This window comes from Rosa rugosa, chromosome 5 (assembly GCF_958449725.1).
Source record: "Rosa rugosa chromosome 5, drRosRugo1.1, whole genome shotgun sequence".
Classification (NCBI taxonomy): domain Eukaryota; kingdom Viridiplantae; phylum Streptophyta; class Magnoliopsida; order Rosales; family Rosaceae; genus Rosa; species Rosa rugosa.
The window spans coordinates 53,976,991-53,991,312 of record NC_084824.1 but is presented as its reverse complement, the minus strand read 5'-3'; the positions used below and the strand labels follow the sequence as shown (position 1 = coordinate 53,991,312).

The following is a 14,322-nucleotide window of genomic DNA, read 5'->3' as shown; positions in this document are numbered from 1 at the left end:
GATCTCCAGCAGCAAGAGAATGCAAGAAATTAAAATGTGTAAGCAGGGGAAGCGCGCGAATAACTACTAATTAAACCATCCTCAAAGTCACTCATACAAATACCATAATATTACCTATCAACTCTCACTCTCCCTCTCTCCAACCCCTCAATGGCTGATTTAGTATCAGACCGGCTTAGGGTCGTATGCTATTTTTGATTCCTCATGGGCTAGTTCCCTCGCAACCCTAGCATCGGTTTTGTTTGTAATGGGATGTTCGATTCCAATACATCTAATCATGCATACCATCGATGAAAAGCCCTAACATCGAACAATTCCAAAGTCTCTTCGTAGATATTCACATTGATATAAAGCATCACCACCACCATCATCACTATTTGTAATTAGCAAGCCCCTCAAATATTTTGGCAACAATAGGTGGCTGCTCATGCCGGGGAACATTCATTCCTTTAAGAAGTTGGGTAATAATAGTTGGCTGCAGCCCCCAACGAATACGGATAATAAGTATTTGTGGTTCCGTTTTGAGGTGGATTTTCCCAACATCACGCTTATATAGGTAAATGTGTAGCTTCACGGTCTTCACCTTCATCCAGAAACATTCCATACGGGTTTAATCTGTAGACATTGAATTGGATCTGAAGCCTGGGAAGAGTCGGTTGCATGTTTTCGACTCAACTTCGAAATACCAAGAACGATGGAATACCGTTACTGAATAAATGGAGTCAGAGTCGACATAGAAAAATTGATCTGCATCATCATGAGGCATTGGATCTCGACACAAAGGACGCTTGAGATTCGTCCCCAGCCACCCGAGAATGCAATGTCAATGAAAAATGTGTAAGCAGGCAAGCGAGTAGCTAAAATATCTACTTAAACTCGGCCATGCAAATAGCACATATCTATCAATCAAGTCTCACTAGTCATGTCATATATGTCCACGTACAAGGATGAGATTAGCGTCTTGAGGCATTCCAGAAAGTACATTAATTTATTTTCGCAACAACACTTCAATTCCATGTGCTCCTCTTGTGGAAGGGGCATGATGCATGCTTTTATAACCTGCTTCAGGATCCTGTTCTTAGTAAACTCAAGCTTATACTCATGCCCCGAAGAGTCCATGCATCTTCATCATTGAATTGGGACCAGATCAGAGACGTGAATTCTTTGAAAAAATGTTTAATTCGGTGGCAAATTCTCTTCGTGCAAATTGCACTACCACAATTGCATAACAATGGCAGCTAGTCACGGTGGAAGAGGTAAGGGCTCAAGGTGGATTTGTATGAGAATTCAAGAGTTTGGGATAGAGATTGAATTGGATTTGAAGCACCTCGTTGCTGCTATTTGGGGAGCCTCTTTTCCACTTTATTTTGGTAAGTTGGTATTAATTTGGACATACTTGTTACCACTTAATTAGGGCTTAATGCCTTAATGTACGTACCAACGGTGAACCATTATCTTTCGCTATTATAAAGTTTATGGCGGGTTAACACATGCATAACGCCATTATCTTTTGTTTATATATATGCTATAACTGTTGAGATTGGTATTCATCCTCATGCAAAAAGAATTGATGACCCACAAGTATTAATGTGGCAATTATGTTTGACAATTGACATAGTTGGTATAGAAAACATTGTTGCATGTTTCACGTAATGCATATGTGCATGGGCAAATTGGCAAGGTCTTCGTACGTGAATGTATTAAACTATTAATTGTTGTAGGCTATTAATGGTGTATAAGAGTTTTGAGATTTGGGTTATGAGATTTAACTCATGTATCTTGTACTAGTTTTATTCTCATAGTGAAAGAGCAAATATGTTAGGTGGACGTAGACATGAAATTTGCCGAATCACTTTAAATCTCGTGTCAACTGTTTTTTGTCCTTATTTTGTTTATATCGCTTTATTATAGTGCTACTGCGGGATATTATTTTTGAATCTCGATTCGCTTTCGTCCTCATACTTCTAAGGGAGCAAGCAATCATACTTCTAAGGAAAAAAAAAAACTAGTAGATTGGCATACCTATCACCTATATATGGTATCTGGTATTTGTCTGACAAAAAAAAAAAAACATGGTATCTCGTAGTTGGATGAGAATATATTAAACTACACTACGATGCTTTGGTCTGGTGAGGTTTTAGATCGAGAGACTCTAATTAATGAACCTGTCATAGATTTGTGTTGAATTGTCAATGCGTTAGTCAATAAGAATTAATTAACTTCGCAATACTTCACAAAATTAATAAAAATCTGAAAATTAAATGAAAAATTGATTAATGTAGTATGAAATTCAGATAGCTGAATATGGGTTTCTCTGGAACAGGTATAAACTTGACTAGCCAACCAATTGGCCAAGAGATGACTGCAATCCCAATGCATACACCCCATTGTCCCCAATTCAACCTCTCTGTATCTGCAAATTTCTTGAGAACCTCCACCATCAGAACCTGGAGAACAATTGTCACCATAAACAACTTGTTGGTGTGTATTCCCAATAGTCTATATAGTCTTTGTTTTCACAATCCTATGCCCTTAATTTTTTTTTTTTTGTACGATTGCTTTTGAGTTGAAAATCACATCTTCAGCTACAAAAATGTCAAATATTCAGCACATAAAAGATTCTTATTATTGGCTAGTCACAGTCGTTAAAAACTATATTGCAGTAGGTTTTGGTATGAACAAAATGCAATCAGATTATGTTCAGATTAAAAACTATATTCAAATTATTATTTTTTCAGTACATGCATCAGATTCTCATTGCTTATACATATTCAGTATGTTACATTTTGAACAAAATGCGACGCAAACTTCCATATAAGATATGTGAATACATGCATTTCTACACTCGTAATTGCATTCTAAATATTAGAATTAAGCTAACCTTAAAGTCCATTAATATATAATTAATCTGTTTTTATTTACTTTGTAGAAAATAAGCGGAGTTGTGGATTTTGAAAGACGTGGAGCGAAATTAGAGTAAAATGAGTTTCCGGCAAAAAGACGAAAAGCCAACATTAATCAACCATGATCAACTCGAACGAGGAGGCGGAAACCGATTACCTTAGGATAATTTGTGCAGCGGTGCCTCAAGACCGGAACAAAAGAAGAAAAAGAAAATAATTAAAAAGAGCCAAAGAAGCAGTAATTAGACATTTATTAAACAAATTTTTAATTAATTGAACATTGATTAATTATCCAATGAGGCACGTGCAGCAGAATGAAGAAGAGGCAAAGGCTTGATTACCATTAATCATCCCCACCAGTGATCATGTGACACGTGGCCTATCTTAATCCAATTATTCCCCACAGTCCACAGACCTATCTCCTATCCTTTGGCTCACGAAAGCTTGCGACCTATTTATTATTTCTGTTCTGTTCTCTCTAGAGGGAGAGACCGGAGCCACTGAGCCACCCATTTTTCCTTCCTCTCTCTTTCGTTAAGAGCGCCGCACACCCATTCCGTTCTCTCTAATCCACCGAAACACACCACCACCTCCATTTCCATTATTTTTCTCCTTCTTTTCTCACTTCTTCACCACTAATTATCATCAAATCCACAAAGATTCAAAGGGAAAGCTCAAGTATCAAAGCTTCATCACTATCAAATTTGGGTGAAAATAAGAGCCATAAATCAAGGCTAGCTATAATTGCTCTAAAACAATTTGTGGTTTGTTCTTGTTGCTATTTACTTTTTACTTTTTCCTCTTTAAATTATGTGTATTGATGTTAGTTTAATGATGGGTAGTGAGTAGTTATATTGTTGGGGGCTAGAGTTGTGTGCCCTAGTCCAAATCTTGTATAAAATACGCTTATTTTAATGTAATGATGTAATTTTTATATGATGAATGCTTATATCAATTTTTGTTGGATTAGAATTGCATATCTATGAGCCAAGTCAACTCTTGAGTGTGTATTCTAGGACTGAGTTAGACGCTTGACCTCCTCTAATTCTTAAGCTAGAAACCCTTAATTTCGTATTCAAGGGGTTTATAAGCATGGTAATTTACACCTGTTGCGTGGGCGGGTCGCTAATTAGTATTCTAATTCCTCGATCTCTAGGCATCTTGATGTGACTTAGTGACCTTTGAACCGGCTCTAATTCATGTCAAGTGAGTTCCTACGACCCTTGAACCGAAGTAGGAATACCATGAAAGGGAATTTTGGTCCTTGAGCCTTGAACCGCCTTAGATACGATACGAGTCATACGACTACCACTTAATTATGAAATTTGCATCTACATTAGATTAGTTTCCGACACATGAGATTTGGGTGAATGAACCTCCCTAGCACCCAACATTCTCATTTATATTGTTTATACTTTCTTTAGTTTCTTTGCATTTTTAGTAATCACTTTACACTTTATTACTTTTTGTTAAGCTCAAATCAACTCTCAACCATTGAATTCATCGACTCATTTGTGTATATCCATCTTGAGGCTACAAGTTAGTGGCTTGGTGTGAACTAAACTGAGCATTGTCAAGGTTTAGTGCCTTTATTATTTATAGTTTTTATTTAATTTTATATTTTATTGTATGCATTCGAGTTGTCCTAGATCCAATTACCTCGGTACGATAAACTAAGGTCAAAATATTTCCCTTAATTGACACGATTCGTACGCTTGCGAGAGTATATGCATCAAGTCAATATGAAATTACATTACACTGTTCTAGAATAGTAATTACCTGTTTTACAAAACAAAAAAGCAAGTAACAATTATTTAATAAACGAACAAAATGAATATATTCTAATTCAGAACTATACTATACTATCCAACAATGCGTGTGCATTCATCCGGACAGTTCTTCTCATGTTAAAGTTCATCTGCAGTGCTTATTTTTCTTCATCTTCAGATAGCTGAAAATGGGTTACTCTGGAACAGGTATAGACTTGACTAGCCAACCAATTGGCCAAGAGATGACAGCAATCCCAATGCATACACCCCATTGTCCCCAGTTCAACCTCTCTGTATCTGCAAATTTCTTGAGAACCTCCACCATCACGACCTGAAGAACAATTGTCACTGCAATGATCCCCATAAACAATTTATTGGTATGTATTCCCTTGAAGACATTCTTCTTCTCTAGCTTCCTTGCATTGAACACATTGAAAACCTGGCAAAGCACAAAAGTGTTGAAGATCAATGTGTCCTTTACCTTATCACTGACACCAAAGATTGCTTTTCCCCGGAATTGTAAGATCAAGAGGACTGTTATTTGGTACAGTGCTTGAGGCAAGAGATTCCTCCACATGATGTTTGTGATTAGAGGTGCCGTCCTTCCCACTGGTGGCTTCTCCATAAGTTCTCTTGTGGGTTTTTCTGTGGCAAGAGCAAGAGCTCCAAGTGTGTCCATGATCAAGTTTACCCACAATAATTGAACTGCTGTTAATGGGACTTGACCTGCTGAAACTGCTGCCACAAAGTTGATCACAAGAGCTGCAACATTGACGGTGAGTTGGAATTGGATGAACTTCTGGATATTATTGTAGACACATCTTCCCCACATCAAAACTGTAGCAACTGAAGCAAAGTTATCATCCATGATCACAATATCTGAGCTTTCCTTGGCAACTTCTGTGCCTTGAATCCCCATGGAAAGTCCTATATCAGCTTCTTTTAATGCTGGTGCATCATTAGTGCCATCACCCGTCACTGCAACTACATGACCTTTCTGTTTCAAGCATTGCACCATTAGAAGCTTATCAAAAGGAGAAGACCTTGCCATCACACAAATTTTCTCAACCTTCTCCATTCTCTCTTCTGGCTTGTAGTTGCGAAATTCCACACCTTCTATCACTGCTCCGAGCATGTCCTGACCAGGTGTCACGCCCCGAATTTTGAATGACAAATTCAAATCCGAAACATGAATTAAACAACTACATTAAATAAACGTTCTGAATTTTTTTCTCACAAACAACCACACCACTCGCACTCAATTTCAAAACTCGAAACCTCGAGTTAATTTTTACAACTCACTCGTACAAGTAAAATTGTAAAGCTCTAAATGAGCATAACGAACCTCACAATAGAAATTCAGAGTATCACATAGCAGCTACTCTACGCAGCTCGATCACCTTACTGATTTTCCTGTCCTGTAGGATTACCCGCTACACCGTTTGAATAGTGTACCGGGATTGCAACAACACAAAACCCGGTAAGCTTTTGACAGCCCGTATGAGTAAAAAGAAATGAACAGTTGATTTGTTAAATCATATTTCCTTTAATCCAAGTTGACACCCAACAATTTCAACAATTCCAACAACCACAAAGAAACAGCAACCTCAATAACAATCACCAAATCAACAAATCGATACGGGATATAAACTCACATTTTTCTTCTCAAAACCCCAACAACGTATTTATATAAATACGGTGACTCACAGACTAGAGCTCTACTGCATCGTAGCCTATCACCTGGCCCTGGTTGTGGCATCCGACATAATTTGCATTTATCGTAGTTCATCAGCATAGAACGTCCGATACACATACTCAACTTAGCCCATCACCCAATAAGGTTTGTGGCATCTCTTACACTCAACCAATCGTAGCCCATCATCCACCGAGTATTAGAGCATCCGATTTCCTCATACTGGTCACTATGTTGACCCTAAAACCAAAATCGAGCACAACAGTATTCTTTTACACAATAGGATCAATAATTCCATGACACGTACTATTATTGTGTAAATATGTGTTCAAAATACAACCCCAAAAAATCACCAATCCATTCTCAATCATATCATCATTCAATACCACGTCAACCATAAATTTCCAATATAATTTCACCAATCACTATCATCATAAATGAATATGGTAATTCACGTTTTCGATTTCACATCAATTAAATCATTATAAAATCACACATCTCCATGTCATACCATTACATATATAATCACATAAATATATATATATATATATACGTAATCACCCACTCAGGAATGACCACTAATACCAACTATAGTTCACACAAGAAAATCATGAAATTCATTTTGTATAATTAAAAATCGTTTTACTTACCAATGGACCGTAGTTGATCAAGTCCATATGATTTAAAACAAATATTTATTCCATAAATATTTTCACACAAATACAACAAAAATAAAGTAATTAAAAGTGCATCGGTTCGTAATATGAACCACGTGAGTTTTACTCACCTCCAATCCAGCTGTGTCTTCTTAACAGCTCAACAACGATTTCACGAATCGTCCTCCAAATCAATCCGTCGATCACCTAATCCAATACGATCTTAACTTAGCCAACAACTCATAAACATAATTAAACGACGATCCAACGGTCGGATCGAAATTAAACGATGATCCAACGGTCGGATCCTCACAGATCGCCCTTAGGATCATCCTCCTAAATTATCACGAAGATCCAACGGTCGGATCTTCCTGAATCGCCCTTACTAACATCTCCATAATTTTATACGAAAATCCAGCGGTCGGATTCTCACGAATTGCCTCCCGAATCACTGTTTTGCAATTATACGAAGATCCAACGGTCGGATCTTCGCCCATGACCACACAAAGTCACTGGGACAGTCATACTATCAATATATCTAAACTACAAGTCCATCGGACGGTCCGATCTTCACAGATCATGAATCGAACGATCGAAACGTAAAAATTCATAACTTAATCATACGATATCCAAAAAATTGCGTATAATATATCGACAAGATCGTATTGAAATATCGAATCTAAAAATGTACAGAAACCATAATTTTGACCCCAGGAGGTGGCCGGAAAGGCCCGCCGGAGTTAGGGGCAGAGCCGCCGCCGACCACCGCCAATGATGTCGGGGCTAGGCTGCTCCTCTTCATCTCAACAAGCCTAACCACTTTCCTAACTAGCATGAAGTCTGAAAACGAAAGGAAGTGGTCGGAAATTACCTAGAACAGTTGGGTTTGGCCGGAAATTTTCCAGAAACCGGCGGTCTCCGTTCGACGTAAAAAGTTCCACCACTCGGCTCGATCCCTTCATGAAACTTGTTCAGATCCTGAATATGAGTTCACCAGTCCAAGAAACACAAGAATTGGTCATCTGTAACTCGAGATATCGGTCGAGCGAGAGTGTCAGTCGATCATTAATCAATCTCAAGCAGCCATACTAATTAAACATAATCATGTAAAGTAAAGTATCTTCATCATGTAAAATAAAGCGTAATCATGTAAGTAAAGTGCCGATCATCATTTCGCTTTGATTAAAAAAATGCAGTTATTACACCAGGCCTGAGTATCCCACATTCAGTGGCTATGGCTTTTGCGGTGAAAACATTGTCTCCGGTAATCATTTTGACGTTCACCCCTGCATATTCGCAATCTTCAACTGCTTTCCTCACATCTGGGCGACATGGATCTTTAAGGCCCACAAGTCCCAATAGGGTCAATCCATCTTGCTTTAGCAAAACTTTCTGGTCTGCATTTAGTTGCTCCTTTGCTGGAACTTGTTCATGTGCAAATGCTATGCATCTGAGACTGCTAGCTGCCATACCTTGAATAATATGCTCAAAGTTCCTTTTTTCATTCTCATCCATATCCTTAACAACTCCAGTGGCATTGTAGTAACTTTTGCACATTGCTAGTATCATCTCTGCTGCTCCTTTCCAATGAACATGGATTGAGTTATCTGCCTTTCTCTTCACCAGAACTCCGCTTTGTTTCTTCTTCGAATTAAAGGCTTCCACGTGGAGAATGCTACAACTCTTCACCACTTTCTCCATATCCATGTTCGACCCATGTACCGCCCATGAAAGAATAGCCTTTTCAGTTGGACTGCCAGAGATCTCAATTTCAGAATCCAAGCTAGGCCTGTACACACCACCAGTTGTATTAAGAGCAACCCCTTCTTGGATCAAGTCCAGAATAAGGAGAAATAGATGAATAAGCTTCTTCTTCCACACATTCTTTCCCCAACCAAAACTTCGTCACCTTCATCTGGTTCATGGTCAGAGTACCAGTTTTGTCGGTACAAATTGTTGTAGCAGATCTCATGGTCTCACAAGCAGAGAGCTTCCGCACCATTGCATTATCAACCATCATTCTCTTCATGGAATAAGCAAAAGTGGTAGTCACAACTAATGGTAGACCTTCTGGAATTGCCACCTCAACAATTGTAACTGCAGCTGCTACAATCCCAAAGACGGCGTTTATTATGCCATCAGATTTTGTCTTGCTGCCATTGTATTCTTTGTTTCCATTCTCATCCTTTGTATTCCCTGTGAAATACCGGACCAACATGACTACAAGAACAAAGAAAGCAACTGCCAAACCACCTTTACCCATCGACGATGATAGCTTGTCTACATGTGCTTGCAGAGGTGTCTTTTCACTGGTATCTTGGCTGATTTGGCTCATCATTTCACCCCAGTTCGTGTTCATCCCAATTGATGTGACAAGCATGCGACCATAACCATCAGCGATTTTAGTCCCAGATAATAAGAAAGGATTCTCCGTGACACTTACCTCAACATGGTCACTCTCCCCTGTCATGCTTGATTCATCTACTGATAAAGAATGGCCATCTAAAAGCAATCCATCAGCTGGAACTTGATCTCCAATTTTCAAGCAGATGACATCACCCACCACAATTTCGAATATTGAAATCAGTTGGTGCCTTCCATTTCTCACGGCATCAATTTTGAGATTGTTGCCGACTTTCGACAGCTTGTCAAACTGTCTGCTCTGTATGTAGTTGCTTGTGGCTGAAAAAGAAATGACCAGAATGACTGCAAGACAAGTGCTTCCACCGTCAATCCAACCTTCTTTCAATCCATTTTCTTTGATGCTGAAACCAAGAGAAAGCGCAGCACATCCCAAGAGGATTAGGATTGTGAGGTCTTTGAAGGCTTCCCACACAAAATGGAGGAATCCTTGCGTTGGCGGTTTCTTGTATGTATTGGAACCAAATGCGTCGTGTCTGCGCGCAATATCTTCAGCATCATCACCATTGATTCCATGCTCTGCATCAGTTTTGAGAGCTGATGCTACTTCTTCAACCCCTCCAAGCTCCGAGAGCTCCTTGAGATTTTTCTCCTTCACAAGCTCAGTGAGGCTTTTTTGGTCTGCTTGGAATCCATTAACGGCTGGGACCGAGACTGGCTCGACGCTAACAATGGAGTAAGAGAGTGTGCGAGATATGAATGTGGAGTTGGTATGTTTGGGAAGAGGAGAAGGTCGTAAAGAGAGGAAGGCTCTAGAGCAGTAGATGGTAATGAAAGCAGAATGCCATTTTCTTTTTCTTATGCCAAGACTACTGCTCGGGACATCAAGAATCAACTCAACAGTGCTTCCCAATTTTCCATGCAGGGCACTGAAGGATGACCTACTCATGCTCTTTTGAAACTGCAAGGCGTATTACAGAGAGTTTTTTTTTTTGGGATCGGATCGATCGATTACTGGCAAAGAACTTTTGACAAGACGATGGGATCGTGTCACAATTGATTTAGGAATGCTCAAGTGCAAAAGGATATCTTGTAGCTAATGTTGTATATCACCTTGCATACAAAACCCTTACTTATAGTAATGCAGTCTATACTTGGATTCAAAGTCTGTATAGGGATTCAAAGGTTCAATGCGTTACATTCCGAACTTTGATAAGAGTCTGTATTACACATTTTCCTGGAAAGAGCTCTATGATTATGACAGCAAGACTAGTAGCCAACTGATTGCGTGCCCTGTGTCGTTTTACACCAATTTATTTGCATTGTGGTTGTAAAGTTGTGGAGATTATGATACCAGACTATGACAATTCTCTGCCAAAAGTGGATTAATCGGGAAATAGTATATATGAACAAAGTAGGAGTGAAAGAAACAATGAAGATATCGCGGAAACGCATACATAATATTTTAGACGATTGCTCCCATTTTAGTTCATTTTCTGTTTTATCTAATACATATTTAAAAAAAAAAAAACAAAAACAAAACCCCAAGCAAAGGGACCCAATAGGAGTGAGTCCATATTTTTGAGTTTTTCTAAAATTACATTTTTCAATAGGGAAAATTCTACAAATGGTCACTCAACTATGACTCATTCGGCACTTTGGTCACTGAAGTTTTAAATATATCACTTTGGTCACTCAACTATTACACTGTCAATCACTTTAGTCACTTTGTTAATTTTTTTCATTAAAAAAAAATTATTTGCCACAATATTAATGATATTTTCATCCAATCAATTGTGAAAAATTGAGAAATATGTATTAGAATGATTGGGAGAAGTGATTAAAGTGAGAAAAAAAACTCATTGGGTGACTAAAGTGATTGACAGTGTAATAGTTGAGTGACCAAAGTGATATATTTGAAACTTGAGTGACCAAAGTGTTGAATGAGTCATAGTTGAGTGACCATTTGTGTAATTCTCCATTTTCAATAATAAACAAAATTAGACTGATATTGACTAAGATCATTTCCTAAGTTCCCACTCCTTTGAACTCATCATCCTGACGTGGTGAGATGAATTTTTTTTTTCCCGTACAAAACCAACATATTATAGCACACAGATAAAGAAACTTAGGTTCAAATTTTCATTGATGGTTGTAAACTACATATATACATGTATGTCGTAGTACTAAAAATTAACGACCTGAATCTGAGTTTGGTCAAAAGTCCCAAATTCCTTTTCCACAAAAAATATTCCCAAATCCCTTAATATCAAGATGAATAATTAATTTAGATTTTTTTTTTTGGGTTTTTAACTTTTTATCCATTTACCCCAATTTTAGAGATTTTTTTCCCACTTACCCCATCAAGTTTTTTTAATTTTCCCTTACCCAAACCACTCTAAGGAGGTCTTCCCTAATACCCCATTAAGTTTTTTTATTTTTTTTGTTTTAGTTTTAGACTATTTTACCCTAACCCCTTGTTACATAGATAGAGATAGAGAAAATGGAAGAGAGAGAAACCATAGGAGACTTCGTTGAAGTCCGGTCACCAGCAGCCATATTCCGGTCCCTAGTTGCCGGAATCCGGCCAACTTTCGCCGGATTCCCGTTACAGGCCGCCGCCCACCGGACTTCTCTGAAAACCTCGCCCGAGGTCCCCAAAGAGGTAGTCGGAGATCTCATAAGTCGCTGGAAAAGTTTATTGCCCATAAATAGAGCTCTATTGCCCTCCAATAGAGGGACAATAAACCTCTATTGCCCTCCAATAGAGGGACAATAAACCTCTATTGCCCCCCAATAGATCTCTATTGGGGGGCAATAGAGGTTTATGAAACTTGGCCGGAAGTCCCTAAAGAGGTTGTCGGAGATCTCATATGGGGCTGGAGAGGTTTACTGCCCCCGATAATAAACTTCTATTACCCCCCAGTAAACCTTTATTGCCCCCCAATAGATATTTCCATCGCTGGAATATGAACTAATCTCCCTAAAATTAGACAAATAAAACTTTGATTGAGGAAAAAAACAAGGAGATTACATCAATTCAAAACATTTATTGCCCCCCAATAGTCCCCTCAGTGGGGCAATAGACGTCTATTGCCGTCCAATAAATGTTTTATTGGAGCAATAAAATCAATAAAACTTGGGCATTAGCTCCTTCCTAGTGTCTCTAAAATTAATCATTATATTTTAATTACCCTAAAATATATATGGTTGAAAATATGCAATTGTTTGAACTTATATTTGGCAAGGCCCACGTAGCAGATAGGTGGGCCCGGCCCGCAAGGCCTAATGAAGGACCGCTGCCAATTAGCCGCGGCACATTAAATGTTTATTGTCAAATTTATGACCGAAAATAACATGTGCAAAGAGCCGTTATTAAATCGGAAAAGATCAAATGATCCACAAGTCGTAATGAATGATCGCGGCTACTTAGCCGTGGCACATCAAAGAAGTTGATTGTAAGGAGAAACGTTACTGAAGTTTTGGGGCAATTAACTTAAATGAGCATCAGGAGGTGTTATTGCCAATCATCAGTTACAAGACCTGATTGATTGCTCATGAAAAAAATCAATCATTGATAACGTTAAAAATATCACAAACATGAATATTGTTCTATTTGTAATCAATGCGGTCTTAATTGTAAAGGCTGAGATTGTTTCTTTTCCTTCATTCAGTAGTTTAGTTTCACTATAAAAAGGACCATAGGATTCATTGTTAGTGGTCCTCGACCAAAATGCTCTACGCGATTATTCAAATTTTATCTCAATACATTTCAACATTTCTACAACACTTATCAATCTTCACGTGTTTATCTTATTGCTTTTATTTTACCGGTACTTATCTTTCCTGCACTTTACTTTGTCTTTACCTGCACTTTCGTTTATGTTATCTATTTCATGTTGTTTACTTTACGTTATACAAAATACAAAATCACAAAAAGAATCATCATCACTTCACTTTCACCTCAATCACCGAATTACACAATACTGCGGCTAGATAAGACTGATCCGTGCTAAAGTCCTTGCATTTAAGGCAGAGAGAACCCCGCGGCCGAGATCGATCCTTCCTCAGCCCACAATCAACTGATCAGAAGTCAGATCGGCGCAAGATCTACAATCTAGAACAAAACCTCGCTTGGCCTGCCGGCTGCGAGTTGGCACCCCCGCGCACACGTCACCACTCCAGAAGGACACGTGTAAGCCAAAGAAGCCCTCGGCCCAGTGACACGCGGCCGAGACGATTTTTGAGCGAACAGCAATATCGCAATTCAGATCAAACTGATAAATACTAAAAAATGTGGAGGAATGCTAGCTACCTTCCCCTTCTACCTTTTCCTTTCAACCTTCCCCACTCAACAAATGACACGTGGTTTCCACTACCACTTTAAACTCAATATTTATTACATTGAATAACTAATTATATTTTTTCCATGCTTGCCCTTTACAATCCTTTTATATATATTTTTGTATTTATAACTTTTTGCTGGGTTTTTTTGTTTCCTTTTCTGAGTTTATAAAACATGAAACGATAATTTTATGGTATGGCTATTGCCACCCAACTGTTTGTTTAGTTCACCCTACATTAGAATTTTTAATCAAATATTCCAATATTAACCCTACATTAGAAGTTTTGTAAAACATATATATATATATATATACACATTAAATCACAACCTCAGCCCACTACCTTTGTCATCTTCCTTTGCAGCAATCTCTCTTCTAACCTCTGGCACTAATTCAATTTTCTGCGAGTTCTCTTAATAATTTGATGGGATTGTAATTTTCTTCTTCTTTTTTTTTTTATTTTTTTTTTGTTTTTATTTTTATTTTATTTTTGTTTATAGCTCCTCAATTGAAGTGATCATTACTACAATTTTTCCCGTTATATAATCTATAGATCATCATAATTGTACTTCTACCTACTGTACTAGAAAGTCATAC

General features: G+C 38.2%; 1 pseudogene; it reads right to left on the bottom strand.

Moving 5' to 3' along the window:
* Positions 1 to 4,817: 4,817 nt before the first annotated feature.
* LOC133711905 (putative calcium-transporting ATPase 13, plasma membrane-type) lies at positions 4,818 to 10,513 on the bottom strand (annotated as a pseudogene).
* Between the last annotated feature and the right edge of the window lie 3,809 nt (positions 10,514 to 14,322).